Source organism: Oncorhynchus nerka, linkage group LG9b (genome assembly GCF_034236695.1).
Source record: "Oncorhynchus nerka isolate Pitt River linkage group LG9b, Oner_Uvic_2.0, whole genome shotgun sequence".
Classification (NCBI taxonomy): domain Eukaryota; kingdom Metazoa; phylum Chordata; class Actinopteri; order Salmoniformes; family Salmonidae; genus Oncorhynchus; species Oncorhynchus nerka.
Genome location: NC_088424.1, coordinates 9,787,258 through 9,808,750, shown reverse-complemented (window position 1 = coordinate 9,808,750; position 21,493 = coordinate 9,787,258). Strand labels below are relative to the sequence as shown.

Below are 21,493 nucleotides of genomic sequence, written 5' to 3'. Positions count from 1 at the left end.
AATCATACTACATCGGCTCTGACGCTCGTCGGATGTGGCAGGGCTTGCAAACCATTACAGACTACAAAGGGAAGCACAGCCGAGAGCTGCCCAGTGACGCGAGCCTACCAGAAGAGCTAAACTACGTCTATGCTTGCTTCGAGGCAAATAACACTGAAACACGCATGAGAGCACCAACTGTTTCGGAAAACTGTGTGATCACACTCTCCGCAGCTGATGTGAGTAAGACCTTTAAACTATTATTTATTCGACGTGGTCTGCATCTGGGTCTAACCTTCATACCTGATAGAAATCTATCCTTAGGTCTGATGAGCCCAAATTTGAGAATTTTGGTTCCAACTGCCGTGTCTTTGTGAGACGCATGCGTGTCGGGTCGACTTAAGAGGTTAAACAGGTCAACATTCACAAGGCTGCAGGGCCAGACGGATCACCAGGACGTGTACTGCGAGTATGCGCTGACCAACTGGCAAGTGTCTTCACTGACATTTTCAACCTCTCCCTTTCCGAGTCTGTAATACCAACATGTTTTAAGCAGACCACCATAATCCCAGTGCCCAAGAACACTAAATTAACCTGCCTAAATGACTACCGACCCGTAGCACTCACGTCTGTAGCCATGAAGTGCTTTGAAAGGCTGGTCATGGATCACATCAACACCATTAAACCAGAAACCCTAGACCCACTCCAATTTGCATAGATGATGCAATCTCTATTGCACTCCACACTGCCCATTCCCACCTGGACAAAAGGAACACCTATGTGAGCATGCTATTCATTGACTACAGCTCAGCGTTCAACACCTTAGTGCCCTCAAAACTCATCACTATGCTAAGGACCGTGGGACTAAACACCTCCCTCTGCAACTGGATCCTGGACTTCCTGATGGGCTGCCCCAGGTGGTAAGGGTAGGTAACAACACATCCGCCACGTTGATCCTCAACACAGGGGCCACTCAGGGATGCATGCTCAGTCCACTCCTGTGCTCATGACTACATGGCCAGGCACGACTCCAACACCATCATTAAGTTTTACGATGACACAGCGGTGGTAGGCCTGATCACCGACAACGATGAGACAGCCTATAGGGAGGAGGTCAGAGACCTGGCCGTGTGGTGCCAGGATAACAACCTCTATCTCAACGTGATCAAGACAAAGGAGATGATTCTGGACTACAGGAAAAAGACAACCAAGCATTCTCATCGACGGGGCTGTAGTGGAGCAGGTTGATTGCTTCAAGTTCCTTGGTGTCCACATCACCAACAAACTAACATGGTCGAAGCACACCAAGACAGTTGTGAAGAGGTCACAACAAAACCTATTCCCCCTCAGATCCTCAAAAGGTTCTACAGCTGCATCATCGAGAGCATCACTGCCTGTTATGGCAACTGCGTGGCCTCCGACCGCAAGGCACTACAGAGCGTAGAGCGTATGGCCCAGTACATCACTGGGGCCAAGCTTCCTGCCATCAAGGACCTCTATAACAGGCGGTGTCAGAGGAAGGCCCTAAAAAAAAATTCAAAAACCCCATTCACCCTAGTCGTAGACTGTTCTCTCTTCTACCACACGACAAGCTGTACCGGAGCGCCAAGTCTAGGTCCAAGAGGCTTCTAAACAGATTCTACCCCCAAGCCATAAGACTCCTGCACATGTAATCAAATGGCCACCCAGACATTTTTGCATTGTCACCCCCCCCCCTTTTACACTGCTGCTACTCTCTGTTATCATCTTCTATGCATAGTCACTTTAATAACTCTAACTTCATGTACATATTATCTCAACTAACCGGTGCCACCGCACATTGACTCTGTACCGGTACCCCCCTGTATATAGTCTCGCTATTGTTATTTTACTGCTGCTCTACAATTACTAGTCACTGTTATTTCTTATTCTTATTCATGTTTTTTTATCTTCAATGTTGGTTAAGGGCATGTAGGTAAGCATTTCACTGTAAAGTCTACACCTGTTGTATTCGGCACATGTGACTAATAACATTTGATTTGATTTGAGGTTGCATTTATTGTAGCTGGGGATTTTAACAAATCAAATATGAGAGCAAGGCAACTTCAATTCTATCAGCATATTGACTGTAGCACTCGCGCTGGAAGAACACTGTATCACTGCTACTCTAACTTCAGCGATGCAGACAAGGCCCTTCTCCGCCCTCCTTATGGCAAATTTGACCACGACTCCATTTTGCTCCTCCCTTCCTATAGGCAGAAACTCAAACAGGATGTACCCGTGATAAGGACAACGCTGGTCTGACCAATCGCAATCCATGCTTCAAGATTGTTTTGATCCCGCGGGCTGGGATATATTCCGGGTAGTCTCAGAGAATAATAGTTTATAAGGAAGTGTATAGACGATGTTGTACCCATTGTGACCATTAAAACCTACCCTAACCAGAAATCGCAAACCACCGCATTCAACCATGGAAAGGTGACTGGAATATGGCCGAATACAAACAGTGTAGTTACTCCCTCCGCAAGGCTATCAAACAAGCGAAATGTCAATATAGAGACAAAGTGGAGTCGCAATTCAACGGCTCAGACACGAGACAGATGTGGCAGGGTCTACAGACAATCACGGACTACAAAAGCAAAACCAGCCATGTCACAGACACTTGACGTCTTGCTTCCAGACAAACTTAACACCTTCTTTTCCCGCTTTGAGGATAATACAGTGCCACCGACGCGGCCCGCTACCAAGGACTGTGGACTCTGTTTCTCCGTGGCCGACGTGAGTAAGACATTTAAAAGTGTTAACCCTCGCAAGGCTGCAGGCCCAGATGGCATCCCTAGCCGCATCCTCAGAGCATGCGCAGATCAGCTAGCTGATGTGTTTACGGGCGTATTCAATCTCTCCCTATCCCAGTCTGCTGTCCCCACATGCTTCAAAATGGCCACCATTGTTCAGGTAACTGAACTAAATGACTATCACCCCGTAGCACTCACTTCTGTCATCATGAAGTGCTTTGTGAGACTAGTCAAGGATCATATCACCTCCACCTTACCTGTCACCCTAGACGCACTTCAATTTGCTTACTGCCCCAATAAGTCCACAGACGATGCAATCGCCATCACACTGCACATTGCCCTATCCCATCTGGACAAGAGGAATAACTATGTAAGAATGTTGTTCATTGACTATAGTGCAGCATTCAACACCAAAGTACCCTCCAAGCTCATCATTAAGCTTGAGGCTCTGGGTCTCAACCCCGCCCTGTGCAATTGGGTCCTGGACTTCCTGACGGGCCGCCCCAAGGTGGTAAAGGTAGGAAACAATATCTCCCACAAGTGTGCGTGCTCAGCCCCCTCCTGTACTCCCTGTTCACCAATGACTGTGTGGCCATGCACGCCTCCAAATCAATCATAAAGTTTGCAGACGACACAACAGCAGTAGGCTTGATTACCAACAACGACGAGACAGCCTACAGGGAGGAGGTGAGGGCACTCGGAATGTGGTGTCAGGAAAATAACCTCTCACTTAACATCAACAAAACAAAGGACATGATCGTGGACTTCAGGAAACAGCAGAGGGAGCACCCCCCTATCCACATCAACGGAACAGTAGTGGAGAAGGTGGAAAGTTCCTCGGTGTAAACATCACGGATTAACTGAAATGGTCCACCCATACAGACAGTGTGGTGAAGAAGGCGCTTGTCACCTAAAACCCTAACAAACTTTTACAGATGCACAATTAAGAGCATCCTGTTGGGCTGTATCACCACCTGGTATGGCAACTGCACCACCCACAACAGCAAAGCTCTCCAGAGGGTGATTCGGTCTGCACAACGCATCACCGGGGGCACACTACAGCACTCGATGTCACAGACAATATTATGAAGGACAACAACCACCCGAGCCACTACCTGTTCACCCCGCTACCATCCAGAAGGCAAGGTCAGTACAGGTGCATCAACGCTGGGACCGAGAGACTGAAAAACAGCTTCTATCTCAAGGTCATCAGACTGTTAAACAGCCATCACTAACACAGAGAGGCTGCTGCCTACATACAGACTTGAAATCATTGGCCACTTTAATAAATTATCACTAGTCACTTTAATAATGGCACATTAATAATGTTTACATATCTTGCATTACTCATCTCATATGTATATACTGTATTTTATGCCATCTTGCCTGTGCCGCTCTGTCCTTGCTCATCCATATATGTATATGTAAATATTCTTATTCCATTGCTTTACTTAGATGTGTGTGTATTAGTTAGTTGTTGTGGAATTGTTAGATTACATGTTAGATATTTCTGCACTGTCGGAATTACTACACTCGCAATAACATCTGCTAACATGTGTATGTGACCATTAACATTTGATATGAACTGCAGCTCCTCTACCACCTCATTGATACACTTGTTAGACACATTGTAAATACTCTCCAATTTCAGCAAAATTACATTTTGCAATTCTTCTGATTCTTCTAAAGTATCGTCCTCTTCAAGGACTTAGTCATTATCTTGGGTATTTGACAGGTCATCATATTTTAGCAAGATTTCAGACTATGAGGATTGTGTTTCGGCTGCTATGAGATGCAATGGTTACATAAACATTTGTTCTAAAAACACACTTGTCAAATATGCAGAGGACAGTTTTGTGCCTCTTAAGATGGATTCCAAGATGGCCCGTCGAAGGTTCTGGACTGTGGCCCGTCATTGGAGGTTCCGGACTGTGGCCCGTCGTTGGAGGTTCCGGACTGTGGCCCGTCGTTGGAGGTTCCGGAGTGTGGCCCGTCGTTGGAGGTTCCGGAGTGTGGCCCGTCGTTGGATGGTTCCGGAGTGTGGCCCGTCGTTGGAGGTTCCGGACTGTGGCCCATCGTTGGAGGTTCCGGACTGTGGCCCGTCGTTGGAGGTTCCAGAATGTGGCCCGTTGTTGGAGGTTCCGGACTGTGAAACGTCGCCGGAAGCTCTGGACTGGGAACTGTTGCCAGAAGCTCTGGACTGGGAACTGTCGCCGGAAGCTCTGGACTGTGGAGGCTCACTGGAGGCCTGATGCGTGGGACCGGTACAGGTGGCCCCGGGATGAAGACACGCACCTCAGGGCGAGTGCAAGGAGAAGGCACAGGACGTACGAGACTGTTGAGGCGCACTGAAGGTCTGGAGCGTAAATCTGGCACAACCCGTCCTGGCTGGATGTTTATTTTCCCCCTGCAAATACGGGGCGCTGGCACAGGAGGCACTGGGCTGTGCAGACGCACCAGAGATACATTGCGCAGATCCGGCGCAGGATATCCTGGTCCAAGGAGGTGTACTGGAGACCAGGAGCACTGAGCCGGCACAATCCGTCCTGGCTGGATGCCCATTCTAGCCCAGCCAATGCGGGGAGCTGGAATAGAGAGCACCGGACTATGAATGCGCACTGGAGACACCGTGCGCATCATTGCATAACACGGTGCCTGACCAGTCACACGCTTCCCACGGTAAGAGTTGGCTCAGGTCTGAACCCTGACACTGCCACTCTCCTCGTGTGCCCCCCCAAAAAATATGTTTGGAGCTGCCTCGAGGGTTTCCGTGCTAGCCGTGTCCCCTCGTATCGTCGCCGTTCCTCTTTCGCTGTTTCCACCTGTTTCCGCCTGTTTCCATGGCAGGGTCTTGTCCCCTGCCATAACCTCCTCCCAGGTCCAGGATGTCCTCCACTCTCTTTTCTCCCGGGCCCAGGATCCCTGCTCCTCTTGAACATGCTGCTTGGTCCTTTTTTTGTGGGTAGTTCTGTAACGATCGCCGTATGAAGGAGTGGACCAAAACACAGCGTGGTAAGTGTTCATGATACATTAATACTCAAAACACTCAAACAAAATAACAAAAAGGAGAAACCGAAACAGTCCTGTCAGGTGCAGACACTAAACAGAAAACAACTACCCACAAAACCCAAACGAAAAAGAACTTATATATGATCCCCAATCAGCGACAACGATAGACAGCTGCCTCTGATGGGGAACCACACCAACATAGAAATAAAGAAACTAGAATGCCCACCCTAGTCACACCCTGGCCTAATGAAAATAGAGAATGAAAACCTCTCTATGGCCAGGGCGTGACAGTATATATGCATTCTCAGTTGAGAAACTGCAAAGGCTGCACACTTCACATCTAAAAGTTGAGAAACTGCGAGGTTTGCACACTTCACATCTAAAAGTTGAGAAACTGCGAGGGCTGTACACTTCACATCTAAAAGTTGAGAAACTGCGAGGGTTGTACACTTCACATCTAAAAGTTGAGAAACTGCGAGGTTTGCACACTTCACATCTAAAAGTTGAGAAACTGCGAGGGCTGCACACTTTACATCTAAAAGTTGAGAAACTGCGAGGGTTGCACACTTCACATCTAAAAGAGAAGACCTCTCCTCGCCTTACTGACTGGTCAGTTGGATGTTGTTTGGACAAATGTGACTCCATGTTTTGAGGAAAATGTTAATAGAGACAAGGCAGTGATTGACTGTGTCCATGCCTGAGCCTGTAGTTCTTCAGAAGCTCAGGTTGTTTGGATGCGAAAAAGGCGCAGGTCTTCCATCACATATGCTTTCTGAGCCCTACAGGAGGAAGGAAATGTTGACCGTAAAATAGGGGGCATGCTACTATTTAAAAAACCTGCCTAAGCTATAATGTATTGTGCAAAAGACCAAGATACCTTGTTAACATTGTTAGCCCTAATATGAACTACAGTGACAGACTGAAATGATCTGAATTCACCCACATACCTTAAAATGATTTCAGGATAACATGGACATATGGAAGCTCCCAGGAACGTCCTGGAATGGGTCATCATCTGATGAAGATTTTTTTTTTTATCAATGAGAATGTCAGGACACCGAAGCGCTCAGTTAGCTAGCTAGATAGTTAAAATAGCTTCCTGATTCATGCTCTACTAATGCTAAACTCAGCAAAAAAAAAAATATCCTCTCACTGTCAACTGCATTTATTTTCAGCAAACTTAACATGTGTAAATATTTGTAGGAACATAACAAGATTCAACAACTGAGACATAAACTGAACAAGGTCCACAGACATGTGACTAACATAAATGGAATAATGTGTCCCTGAACAAAGGGAGGGTCAAAATCAAAAGTAACAGTCAGTATCTGGTGTGGCCACCAGCTACATTAAGTACTGCAGTGCATCTCTTCCTCATGGACGGCACCAGATTTACCCGTTCTTGCTGTGAGATGTTACCCCACTTTTCCACCAAGTCACCTGCAAGTTCCTGAACATTTCTGGGGGGAATGGGCCTAGCCTTCACCCTCCGATCCAACAGGTCCCAGACGTGCTCAATGGGATTGAGATCCGGGCACTTCGCTGGCCATGGCAGAACACTGACATTCCTGTCTTGCAGGAAATCACACACAGAACGAGCAGTATGCCTAGTGGCATTGTCATGCTTGAGGGTCATGTCAGGATGAGCCTGCAAGAAGGGTACCACATGAGGGAGGAGGATGTCTTCCCTGTAACGCACGGCGTTGAGATTGCCTGCAATGACAACAAGCTCAGTCCGATGATGCTGTGACACCCCGCCCCAGACAATGACGGACCCTCCACCTCCAAATCGATCCCGCTCCAGAGTACAGGCCTCGGTGTAACGCTCATTGCTTCGACGAATAAACGCGAATCCGACCATCACCCCTGGTGAGACAAAACCGCGACTCGTCAGAGAAGAGCACTTTCTCCAGTCCTGTCTGGTCCAGAGACGGTGGGTTTGTGCCCATAGGCAACTATGTTGCCAGATATCTGGTGAGGACCTGCCTTACAACAGGCCTACAAGCCCTCAGTCCAGCCTCTCTCAGCCTATTGCGGACAGTCTGAGCACTGATGGAGGGATTGTGTGTTAATGGTGTAACTCGGGCAGTTGCTGTTGCCATCCTGTACCTGTCCCGCAGGTGTGATGGCATCTTTCTTTTGGTGTTTTTCAGAGTCAGTAGAAAGGCTTCTTTAGTGTCCTACGTTTTCATTTCTTTGACGTTAATTGGCCTCCGTCTGTAAGCTTTTAGTGACTTAACGACCCTTCTACAGGTGCATGTTCATTAATTGTTTATGGTTCATTTAACAAGCATGAGAAACGTTAAACCCTTTACAATGAAGATCTGTGAAGTTATTTGTATTTTTTACTAATTATCCTTGAAAGACAGGGTCCTGAAAAAAAGACCCACTCCAAATCGCATACTGCCCAAACAGATCCACAGATGACGCAATCTCAATTGCACTCCACACTGCCCTTTCCCACCTGGACAAAAGGAACACCTATGTGAGAATGCTGTTCATTGACTACAGCTCAGTGTTCAACACCATGGTGCCCACAAAGCTCATCACTAAGCTAAGGAGCCTGGGACTAAACGCCTCCCTCTGCAACTGGATCCTCGACTTCCTGACGGGCCGCCCCCAAGAGGTAAGGGTATACAACAACACATCTGCCACACTGATCCTCATCACGGGGTACCTCAGGGGTACTTAGACCCTTCCTATACTCCCTGTTCACCCACGACTGCGTCACCCACAACTGCGTGGCCATCATTAAGTTATCTGATCACCGACAAGGATGAGACAGCCTATAGGGAGGAGGTCAGAGACCTGTCAGTGTGGTGCCAGGACAACAACCTCTCCCTCAGCGTGAGCAAGACAAGGAGATGATTGTGGACTACCAAACATGGAGGGCCGAACATGCCCCCATTCACATCGATGGGGCTGTAGTGTATCGGGTCGAGAGTTTCAAGGTCCTTGATGTCCACATCACCAACAAACTATCATGGTCCAAACACACCCAAGACAGTTGTGAAGATGGCATGACAACACCTTCCCCCCTCAGGAGACGGATCCCCAGATCCTGGGATGGGTCCCCAGATCCTCAAAAGGTTCTACAGTTGCACCATCGAGAGCATCCTGACCGGTTGCATCACTGCCTGGTATGGCAACTGCTCTGCATCCGACCATAAGGCGCGACATAGGGTAGTGCATACGGCCCAGTACATCAATGGGGCCAAGCTTCCTGCCATCCAGGACATATATACTAGGCGGTGTCAGAGGAAGGCCCAAAAAATTGTCGATGACTCCAATCACCCAAGTCATAGACTGTTTTCTCTGCTACTGCACGGCAAGCAGTACCGGAGTGCCAAGTCTTGGCAGGTGTAATTGATGGCAGGAGTGCTTGATGCAGGGCAGCCTGGCGCCCTCAAGCGCCAGGGGAGGGAAGAGCGGGAGCAGACGTGACATTCTTTTTATTCAGTTTAGTCACAGGATTTATACATTTGCAATATGTTTGCCAATCGGTTGTGCTGCCAGACTCATTTTCCATTCCTTTTGCCTCATCCCTTTCAACTATACAAATGTTCAATTCCTCATCAATCCACTGGGATTTAACAGTTTATACAGTCATTTTCTTAATAGGTCCATGCGTATTAGTAACTGGGATAAGCAATTTCATAAATGTGTCAAGTGCAGTGTCTGTTTGCTCCTCATTACACACCACGGACCAATAAATATGATTTACATCAACAACATAGGAATCAGTAAAGACGTGATCAATACATGTTGATGATTTCATTCCTGTGCTGTGTGTAACTACCCTGGTAGGTTGACTGCAGGCACTGGTTACAGTTTGAAGCTTTTTCTTGAGTAGGCAGCTTGATATTTATTTATATTTATATCAATATTTAAATTACCCAGAAAATATGCCTCTCTGTTGATATCACATACATTATCAAGCATTTCACACATGTTATCCAGATACTGACTGTTAGCACTTGGTGGTCTATAGCAGCTTCCCACCAGAATGGCAGATGAACCTGTAGCCATATTACTTCAACCGTATTTAACATGAGATCCTCTATAAGCTTTACAGGAATGTGGTTCTGAATATAAACAGCAACACCTCCACCATAGTCATTTCTATATTTTATGTAAATGTTATAACCTTGTATTGCTACCACTGTATCATCAAAGGTATTATCTACGTAAGTGAGTTGCAGAGAGTCAGAAAATGAATGTAATTTGTTACTAGCAAATTATTTACAGTGCCTCGCGAAAGTATTCGGCCCCCTTGAACTTTGCGACCTTTTGCCACATTTCAGGCTTCAAACATAAAGATATAAAACTGTATTTTTTTGTGAAGAATCAACATCAAGTGGGACACAATCATGAAGTGGAATGACATTTATTGGATATTTCAAACTTTTTTAACATATCAAAAACGGAAAAATTGGGCGTATACAAGGAGGCTACCATATCAATATTCAACACAATCTCACACTCAATTCGTGCAAATACTGTATGTGCAAAGAGTATTGCAGCAGATAGAGAGAATACAGTAGACAGCATGTGTCAAAAAATGATTGAAGATTTTTTTGGGGTGTCCTGTGTTTATGCCCTTTTATGGACATCCGGTCTGGATGTTCTCACGCTATGGAGTGAGTGCTTATGTAAAAATGATAGTTCAGCTGTTTGCTTATGTAACATGATAGTGCAGCTGTTTCTTTTGGGTAAAGCAAATGTTTGCAATAAAAATGTCCTGGTGATTGACATGTAGTGACCTTGTTGAACTGAAAGAAAATGTGAAACAGTTGGGAAATTTTGTAGTGAAATTATGGATCTGCTGTGTGTCTTGTGACCCCTTGTATATAGGTAGGTCTGCTTTTGAAAATACATACGAACTAGGGTAAACTATTTTGGGCCTGTCTTTAGCTTCAGGTGGAGAGATTATTTTAAAGGTCTTGATATGATGAAACAAGTACAGCAGTTTTTCTAACATCATGAACATTTATGAAAATGGGCACTTCAGTCCTCAAGACATTACAAGGGCAGGCGGGAGGGAGGGAGAGAGAGTTCCAGCCTGACCAGGCCACATTATTATTCACACCGGCACCAATAACCTGCGAGAGGAGCAGGAGGGAGTAGGCAGCCTGGTCAACAGAGTAGAAGAGAGGGCCTCTGAGTTGTTCCCCACATCACCATCTCCACTCTGCTGCCCCACAAAGACTTTCATCCTCATAGCATTCAGAGAGTCAACGCTGATATCACCAGAGGGTGTGGCCTACTCCCGCCACGCCACAGGCCCCAACAGCGCAGCTACACAGAGGTCATCAGAGGACAAGAGAACCCTGTAGGATTAAGTGAGATTAAACATCATCTCCAATACATCTGCACTAAAACACACACGGACACGGACGCATGCGCACACACACACACACGGACGCATGCGCACGCACGCACGCACGCACGCACACACACACACACACACACACGCACACACACACACACACACACACACACACACACACACACACACACACACACACACACACACACACACACACACACACACACACACACACACACACACACACACACACACACACACACACACACACACACACACACACACACACACACGGACGCATGCACACACACCTATTGTACTAAAAGTTTACTTGTTCAACTAATAGGAATATGTATATATATATATATATAACAGAAAAATGTTAGCTGTTATCCTGCTTATCCCACTCTTAACAACGTATTAGTTAGTAGTTACTGTATTTCTGACTGCTATTCTTTCTTTTTGCAACATGAAATCACTATCAGTTAGCATGTGGAACATTCAGGGCCTAACTCATCAACCTTTGGACTGAATAGTTTAGAACTGGAGGAACTGTGTTCCTTTGCGCAATATATATCCCCCCATCAGAATCCCCATATTACTCAGAGGAGATCTTCCCCACCCTTGAGGAAGAGACGTGCCATTTCCAGGCCCAGGGAAATGTGCTCATCTGTGGGGACACAAATACATGCACAGGAACACTACCTGATCTAACGACCACACGAGGGGACAGCTTTATTACAAGCCATACTGTTTCTAACTGTCTTCATCTCCCCCATAGAAACAACAGTGACAGCACCGTCAACAAACACGGAAGGGATCTGTTGCAGCTCTGTAGAAGCTTGGGTCTGTACTTTGTCAATGGTAGGTTACTGGGGGACTCTTTGGGGAGATTCACCTATTGCTCACCTCTTGGCCACAGCACAGTAGACTATATGATTACAGACATTGACCCTTTATCTCTCAGCTCATTCACTGTCAAGCCACTAACACCTCTGTCTGATCACAGCCAAATGACCTTGTTGCTCAAGAGAACAGACTTGGAAAGAACCACACATTCACAGCCCAGTAAGCTGTACAACATCAGAAATGCATACAGATGGGCCCAAAACAGCACAGAAGAATACCAGAAAGCAACCTGGAACCAAAATATCCAAACACTCTTAGATAACTTTCTGGATACCACATCCACTAACACTAAACACAATCTAGAAATATATTCAGGCAAAAAAACAAAAATCAGCAAAACAGAAATGGATAAATAGACAAAACAAAAAAGACCAGATGACAGCTGGTTTTATGCAGGTTGTAAATATATAAGGAATAAACTTAGAAGACTATCCAACCAAAATCACAGAGACCTAAATAATGGTGAATTACGCCTTCATTACTATGAAACTTTAAAACTCTAGAAACATACACTCAGAACCAAAAAAACACAGTACAACAGCAAGCAGCTTACACTAATTGAAGAGTCCATAAACTCAAACAACTTCTGTCAAAATTGATACAAAATGGTGACATACCAACAACTCATTTTAAAACACCCTACAACACCATTCAAGTTGACACAAACGCAGAGCAAGGCCAAATTCATGAGAAGTTAAATGGATTACAAAAAGCTATCAAAATCCATTGGACTCCCCAATTACTGACCAGGAGCTCTATAAGAAACTTCAGACTCTCAAAATCATTAGTTTAACATTTCAATTGGCTTCATTAAAACTGTTTAATTTGATCCTGAGTGTAGGTTATTTCTCTGACATCTGGAATCAAGAAAGCATTTGATTCTATTTGGCATACAGGACTGTTCTACAAAGTTATTGAGAGTGGTGTAGGAGGTAAAACATATGACATAATTAAATCAATGTACACTGGCAATACGTGCAGCATCAAAATTGGCAAGAAAATAACAGAATTCTTTAACCAGGGGCGGGTCCTTCGCCAGGGTTGCAATCTGAGCCCTGCGCTCTTCAATATTTACATCAGCGAATTGGCCGCTATTCTAGAAAAATCCTTAGCCCCTGGTGTTAGTCTCGACAATTCAGAGGTGAAATGCCTACTCTTCGCAGATTACCGATGCCTGCTGTCACCCACAGCACATGGCCTACAGCAGAGCCTGGACCTGCTAGAGCAGTACTGCCAGACCTGGGCCCTGGCAGTAAACCCCAAAAATACTAAAATAATGATTTTCCAGAGAAGATCTAGATCTCAGGGAATTAGACCAAAGTTCTCAACTGGTACAAAATAAGTAGGGTACTGCACACACTACAATTACTGAGGTTTAAAAATAAGCTCAACTGGATACCTTAATGAGGCAGTGAATGAACTGAGAGAGAAAGCATGCAGGGCATTCTACACCATTAAAAAACTAATTCAAATTGAAATACCTATTAAAATTTGTCTAAAACTAATTGAATATGTCATTGAACCAATTGCACTTCATGGCAGCGAGGTTTGGAATCCACTTGCAAAAGAAGATTTCATCAAATTGGACAAACACCCCATTGAAACCCTGCATGCAGAGTTCTGTAAGATTCTCCTACATGTCCAGAGGAAAACTACAAACAATGCATGCAGGGCAGAATTAGGCCAATATCCACTAATAATAAAAACTCAGAAAAGAGCAATTAAGTTTTGGAAACATCTCAAATACAGTGACCCCATCTCATATCATTGCCAAGCCCTGTAATGCCAAGAACTGAGCAAAGAAGAGTACCCTCATCCAGCTGGTCCTGGGGCTGAGTTCACAAACTTGTTCTACTAACACACCGAAGCCTCAGGACCAAAACATCCAATCAATCAGAATAAACTAAATTATAACACAGTCAAAACAAAACTACATTGCTTATTGGGAAACACAAGCACAAAGCAAAATGCAGTGCCATCTGGCCCTAAATTGACAGTACATCGTGGCTAACTATTTGACCATGGTTAAAACTTTAGAAAAACCTTGACAAAGTACAGGCTCAGTGAGCACAGCCTTGCCATTGAGAAGGGTAGACACAGGAAAACCTGTCTCCCTATAGAGGAAAGGCTGTGCAACCACTGCACAACAGTAGAACCTGAGACAGAGCTGTATTTCCTGACAAAATGTCAAAGATATAAAACAATTAGAGAGTGTAATTTCCCCAAATTTGAGGTTTAAAAGACCTCTCTGATGAGAGTAGGCTACCTGTCCTGTTGGGGGAGGACGCAGAGAGCTGTGGGTTGGCAGCGCACTACATTGCTGCCATCCTGCCATACGATGAGGGACAGTGTCTGACAGACCAATCAACCTGCACATGTCCTCTACTGTATGCTTATTGTTATTGTTCAATGTATGGTTATTTTGACCCTTGGTTACTGTTGCTACTGTTGTCCCGTTGACAATTTTTTTCCCTAATCCCCCTCTTTCAGAATACTATTACTTTGGGGTACTAATCCCCCTCTTTCAGAATACTATTACTTTGGGATTCTAATCCCCCTCTTTCAGAATACTATTACTTTGGGGTTCTAATCCCCCTCTTTCAGAATACTATTACTTTGGGGTTCTAATTCCCCTCTTTCAGAATACTATTACTTTGGGGTTCTAATTCCCCTCTTTCAGAATACTATTACTTTGGGGTACTAATCCCCCTCTTTCAGAATACTATTACTTTGGGATTCTAATCCCCCTCTTTCAGAATACTATTACTTTGGGGTTCTAATTCCCCTCTTTCAGAATACTATTACTTTGGGATTCTAATCCCCCTCTTTCAGAATACTATTACTTTGGGGTTCTAATCCCCCTCTTTCAGAATACTATTACTTTGGGGTACTAATCCCCCTCTTTCAGAATACTATTACTTTGGGGTTCTAATTCCCCTCTTTCAGAATACTATTACTTTGGGGTTCTAATCCCCCTCTTTCAGAATACTATTACTTTGGGGTTCTAATCCCCCTCTTTCAGAATACTATTACTTTGGGGTTCTAATCCCCCTCTTTCAGAATACTATTACTTTGGGGTTCTAATCCCCCTCTTTCAGAATACTATTACTTTGGGGTTCTAATCCCCCTCTTTCAGAATCCCCACTGTGAACAAATCTCTTACATTCATGATCATTCACTATATTTATCCCTAAACTACCCACAATAACTTTTGTCTATTGCTATTCTCAATGAGTTTACTGCCAATATGGCAGTTTTATAATTAGCTAAATATATTGTTGGAGACATGTCTTTCCTTATGCAAACATTTGTTTATTAGATTATATTTCTCATTAAGAATAATGTTGTTTTAATTCTATATGGGTCATGCCTTGCTTTGGTCATGTGTTCTCTTATGGGTCAATGATTTTAATTAGAATATAGCAATTATTTTCTCGCTGCAATTACTTAGAAGGGCATGTGGTCCCACCCCTCCCATGTGTGCCCAGGTGCATATTTTATAGCACATATACATTCAGGATGTAAAGCTTACTAGTTATGGCAAATGTTAGGAAGACCTGGTTGTTGTAACAAAACACACAAAAAACAGATTTATATTTTGACCACAACTTTTCACATGCGTTTTATTTGGGTCTTTTTCATTTCCCCTGTTGATTGGCTCCAGCCATTGGAAGCTCGGTGCTTGTACAAAGAAAAAGAACACGCAATTCAATCATTGATGGATGGTGACGAAAATAATGACATAGCCAGTGGTCATGCTAAGGTTTTCAATGTTTTATTGGTGGAGTTTATGGATTTGCTGTATATTATATGATGCCTGAATAGGAAAGAGGATCTGATCATGTCTATTGGTTTTCTTGATCCAAAAAGAAACACAACTGTTTTGGGGTTAATTCCACATCTGCTTGCATTGCTTGGTAGTGTATTAGCATGGTATGAGACAACATAAATTATACAATTTAAGTCAAATACAAATTAACAGTATTATCCTGAAATGAGACATGAATTAAACATGTGTTAGTACATCAACAACAACCAAATCTTTCAGAATGTACCTGTTTTCAGTATAGAATGACTTGTATACAGATTATATTACAACTCTTTGTGTTTTGTCTTAATGATTGTTCTTTAGTAAATCGGAAACTCAACAATCTGTTAGTCCGAGAAACATTAACTAGATAGTTGTTTTCTGTTTTTGAAACCTTGAAATGTACACATTGAGAAGTGATTTTGTAACAACAGTTTTGAATGGGTAACTGTATCAAATATATATATCATTGTATGTTTGAATTAGCGCTCATATAAACTGTTTTCATCACGGCCTTGTAAACACATTCTTGTAAATTGGTGCTACTGTACGTGATTATATGGGGCTGCTGTACAGATTTGAGCACTTGACAAGACGTTGACATTTCTGTCTCACCTGTAACATAATAATAATAATGATTATGATAATAATAATATTGTTATATTATTTTTCTAATAATACAAATCTGTCAACCAACCAAATGTATTTCTTAAAACCCCTTTTGCATCAGCAGTGTTTTACCCAGTTTAAAAATCCAAGACCCATCAATGCATATGCCGAAGCACAGCATCTAGGAAGCACTCCCTAAACGTCATAAACCTAGAATTAAAACTAGAGAGGAACCATGATCCAAGGGCTGTGCAGAGTGGACATTTAAGAGAACTGTACATGTGGCCCTTATTGTTATTCAAGATGTTACAACGTTAGCAGATGACCATCAGGGTCAGATAATATTACATTTTATATTTCACCTTTATTTAACCAGGTAGGCTAGTTGAGAACAATTTCTCATTTGCAAATGCGACCTGGCCAAGATAAAGCAAAGCAGTGTGACACAGACAACAACACAGAGTTACACATGGAGTAAACAATAAACAAGCCAATAACACAATAAACAAGTCAATGACACAGTAGAAAAAATTAAGTCTATATACAGTGTGTGCAAAATGCATGAGGAGGTAGGCAATAATAGGCCATAGGAGCGAATAGCTACAATTTAACAGATTAACACTGGAGTGATAAATGAGCAGATGATGATGTGCAAGTAGAGATACTGCTGTGCAAAAGAGCAGAAAAGTAAATAAAATTAAAATAAAAGCAGTATGGGGATGAGGTAGATAGATTGGGTGGGCTATTTACAGATGGACTATGAACAGCTGCAGCGATAGGTAGCTGCTCAGATAGTTGATGTTTATATAGTTGATGTTGGTGAGGGAAATAAAAGTCTCCAACTTCAGAGATTTTTGCAATTCGTTCCAGTCACTGGCAGCAGAGAACTGGAAGGAAAGGCGGCCAAATGAGTTGTTGGCTTTGGGGATGATCAGTGAGATATACCTGCTGGAACGTGTGCTACGGTTGGGTGTTGTTATCGTGACCAGTGAACTGAGATAAGGCGGAGCTTTACCTAGCATAGACTTATAGATGACCTGGAGCCAGTGGGTTTGGCGACGAATATATAGCGAGGGCCAGCCGACTAGAGCATACAGGTCGCAGTGGTGGGTGGTATAAGGTGATTTGGTAACAAAACGGATGGCACTGTGATAGACTGCATCCAGTTTGCTAAGTAGAGTGTTGGAAGCTATTTTGTAGATGACTGCCGAAGTCGAGGATCGGTAGGATAGGCAGTTTTACTAGGTTAAGTTTGGCGGTGTGAGTGAAGGAGGCTTTGTTGCGAAATAGAAAGCCGATTCTAGATTAGATTTTTGATGTTTAATGTGAGTCTGGAAGGAGAGTTTACAGTCTAGCCAGACACCTAGGTATTTATAGTTGTCCAAATATTCTAGGTCGGAACCGTCCAGGGTGGTGATGCTAGTCGGGTGGGCGGGTGCGGGCAGCGAACGGTTGAAAAGCATGCATTTGGTTTTACTAGCATTTAAGAGCAGTTGGAGGCCACGGAAGGAGTGTTGTATGGCATTGAAGCTCATTTGGAGGGTAGTTAGCACAGTGTCCAAGGAAGGGCCAGAAGTATACAGAATGGTGTCGTCTGCGTAGAGGTGGATCAGAGAATCACCAGCAGCAAGAGCGACATCATTGAAATATACAGAGAAAAGAGTCAGCCTGAGAATTGAACCCTGTGGCACCCCCATAGAGACTGCCAGAGGTCCGGACAACAGGCCCTCCGATTTGACAAACTGACCTCTATCTGAGAAGTAGTTGGTGAACCAGGCAAGGCAGTCATTTGAGAAGCTAAGGCTATTGAGTCTGCCGATAAGAATGTGGTGATTGACAGAGTCTAAAGCCTTGGCCAGGTCGATGAAGACGGCTGAACAGTACTGTCTATTATCAATGACGGTTATGATATCATTTAGGATCTTGAGCGTGGCTGAGGTGCACCCATGACCAGCTGGGAAACCAGATTGCATAGTGGAGAAGGTACGGTAGGTTTTGAAATGGCCGGTGATCTGTTTGTTAACTTGGCTTTTGAAGATTTTACAAAGGCAGGGCAGGATGGATATAGGTCTATAACAGTTTGGGTCTAGAGTGTCTCCCCCTTTGAAGAGGGGGATGACTGAGGGGGATCTCAGACGATACGAAAGAGAGGTTGAATAGGCTAGTAATAGGGGTTGCAACCATTTTTGCTGGATAATTTTAGAAAGAGAGGGTCCAAGTTGTCTAGCCCAGCAGATTTGTTGGGATCCAGATTTTACAGCTCTTTCAGAACATCAGCTGGCTGGATTTGGGTGAAGGAGAAGTGTGGGGGGGGGCTTGGGCAAGTTGCTGCATGGGGTGCTGAGATGTTGGCCGGGGTAGGGGTAGCCAGGTGGAAAGCATGGCCAGCCGTAGAAAAACGCTTATTGAAATGAGGAGGAGGAGGCGCTCCTATTCTCCATGGACTTTACAGTATCCCAAAACGTTTTGGAATTAGTGCTACTGGATGCAAATGTGTTTGAAAAAGCTAGCCTTAGCTTTCCTAACTGACTGAGTATATTGGTTCCTGACTTCCCTGAAAAGTTGCATATCGCGGGGACTATTCGATGCTAATGCAGAACGCCACAGGATGTTTTTGTGCTGGTCAAGGGCAGTCAAGTCTGGGGTGAACCATCTGTTCTTAGTTCTACATTTTTTGAATGGGGCATACTTATTTAAGATGGTGAAGAAAGCACTTTTAAAGAGAAACCAGGCATCCTCTACTTAAGGGATGAGGTCAATATCCTTCCAGGATACCCGGGCCAGGTTCATTAGAAAGGCCTGCTCGCTGAAGTGTTTTAGGGAGCGTTTGACAGTGATGAGGGATGGTCATTTGACCGTGGACCCATTACGCAGGCAATGATCGCTGAGATCCTGGTTTAAGACAGCAGATGTGTATTTAGAGGGCAAGTTAAGAGGGCAAGTTGGAGGGCAAGTTTAGAGGGCAAGTTGGTGGATATTTAAGAGGGTGCCCATGGCTACGGATTTAGGGTTGTACCTGGTAGGTTCCATGATAATCTATCTTAGATTGTAGGAAGGCCGGGGTGTTAAGCATGTCCCAGTTTAGGTAACCTAACAGTGCGAACTCTGAAGATAGATGGGGGGAAATCAATTCACATATGGTATCCAGGGCACAGCTGGGGGCTGAAGGGGGTCTATAACAAGCGGCAACGGTGAGAGACTTGTTTCTTGACAGGTGGATTTTTAAAAGTAGAAGCTCGAATTGTTTGGGCACAGACCTGGATAGTATGAACTCTGAACTCTGCAGTAGATTGCAACACCGCCCCCTTTAGCAGTTCAATCTTGTCGGAAAATGTAATAGATAGGGATGGAAATTTCAGGGTTTTTGGTGGTCTTCCTAAGCCAGGATTCAGACACGGCTAGGACATCTGAGTTGGCTGCGTGTGCTAAAGCAGTGAATAAAATAAACTTTGGGAGGAGGCTTGTAATGTTAAAATGCATGAAACCAAGGCTTTTACAGTTACAGAAGTCAACAAATGAGGGCGCCTGGAGTGGAGCTAGGGGCTGCAGGGCCTGGGTTAACCTCTACATCACCAGAGGAAGAGGAGGAGTAGGATAAGGGTACGGCTAAAGGATATAAGAACTGGTTGTCTAGTGTAATATGTTTCTTTGGTTTTCTGATTAAAGGTGAAACGGTAGTTACTGGAAAGAAGATAAAGCTGCATGGCCCCAGCTCAATCGTGTGACGAGTTGTTGGTTATTCAATGCTGCTGGATGCTTCATTTTTTGACATACATAAAACAGTCCAAATTGGTGAAGTGAAATGAAAAAAAACAACTTAAAATAAAAAAGTAGTGCGTGCATTTGTATTCACCCCCTTTGCTATGAAGAACCTAAATAAGATCTAATGCAACCAATTACCTTTAGAAGTCACATAATTAGTTAAATAAAGTCCACCTGTGTGCAATCTAAGTGTCACATGATCTCAGTATATATACACCTGTTCTGAAAGGCCCCAGAGTCTGCAACACAATTTAGCAAGGGGCACCACCAAGCAAGCGGCATCATGAAGACCAAGGAGCTCTCCAAACAGGTCAGGGACAAAGTTGTGGAGAAGTACAGATCAGGGTTGGATTATAATAAAATATCAGAAACTTTGAATATCCCACAGAGCACCATTAAACCCATTATAAAAAAATGGAAAGAATATGGCACCACAACAAACCTGCCAAGAAAGGGCCGCCCACCAAAACTCACAGACCAGGCAAGGAGGGCATTAATCAGAGAGGCAACAAAGAGACCAAAGATAACCCTGAAGAAGCTGCAAAGCTCCACAGCGGAGATTGGAGTAGCTGGGCTTTACGGAAGAGTGGCCAGAAAAAAAGCCATTGCTTAAGGAAAAAAATAAGCAAAGTGTTCACCAAAAGGCATGTGGGAGATTCCCCAAACATATGGAACAAGGTACTATGGTCAGATGATACGAAAATTGAGCTTTATGACCATCAAGGAAAACGCTATGTCTGGCGCACACCCGACACCTCCCATCCCCACAGTGATGCTGGTGGCAGCATTGCTGTGGGGATGTTTTTCATCGGCAATCGACCGGGAAACTGGTCAGAATTCAAGGAATGATGGAGGGCGCTAAATACAGGGAAATTCTTGAGGGAAACCTGTTTCAGTCCTCCAGAGATTTGAGACTGAGACGGCAGTTCACCTTCCAGCAGGACAATGACCCTAAGCATACTGCTAAAGCAACACTCAAGTGGTTTAAGGGGAAACATTTCAATGTCTTTAATGGCCTAGTCATAGCCCAGACCTCAATCCAATTGAGAATCTGTGGTATGACTTAAAGATTGCTGTACTCCAGCGGAACCCATCCAACTTGAAGGAGCTGGAGCAGTTTTGCCTTGAAGAATGGGCAAAAATCCCAGTGGCAAGATGTGCCAAGCTTATAGACATACCCCAAGAGACTTGCAGCAGTAATTGCTGCAAAAGTATTGACTTGGGGGGGGGGGGGGGGGGTTGAATAGTTATGCACGCTCAAGTTGTTTTCCTTGTTTGTGTCACAATAAAAATGTTGCAGCTTCAAAGTGGTAG

At 44.2% G+C, this 21,493-nt stretch overlaps 1 protein-coding gene across 1 annotated transcript in view; it reads right to left on the bottom strand.

Annotated features, from left to right (window-relative positions):
* Window positions 1-10,133: 10,133 nt before the first annotated feature.
* Window positions 10,134-21,493, bottom strand: part of stard3nl (STARD3 N-terminal like) — a 50,830-nt gene continuing 39,470 nt past the window's right edge. The window contains exon 9 of the mRNA XM_029641991.2: window positions 10,134-11,092. The gene's annotated coding sequence lies outside the window, so the exon portion shown is untranslated. The remainder of the gene's footprint in view (window positions 11,093-21,493) is intronic.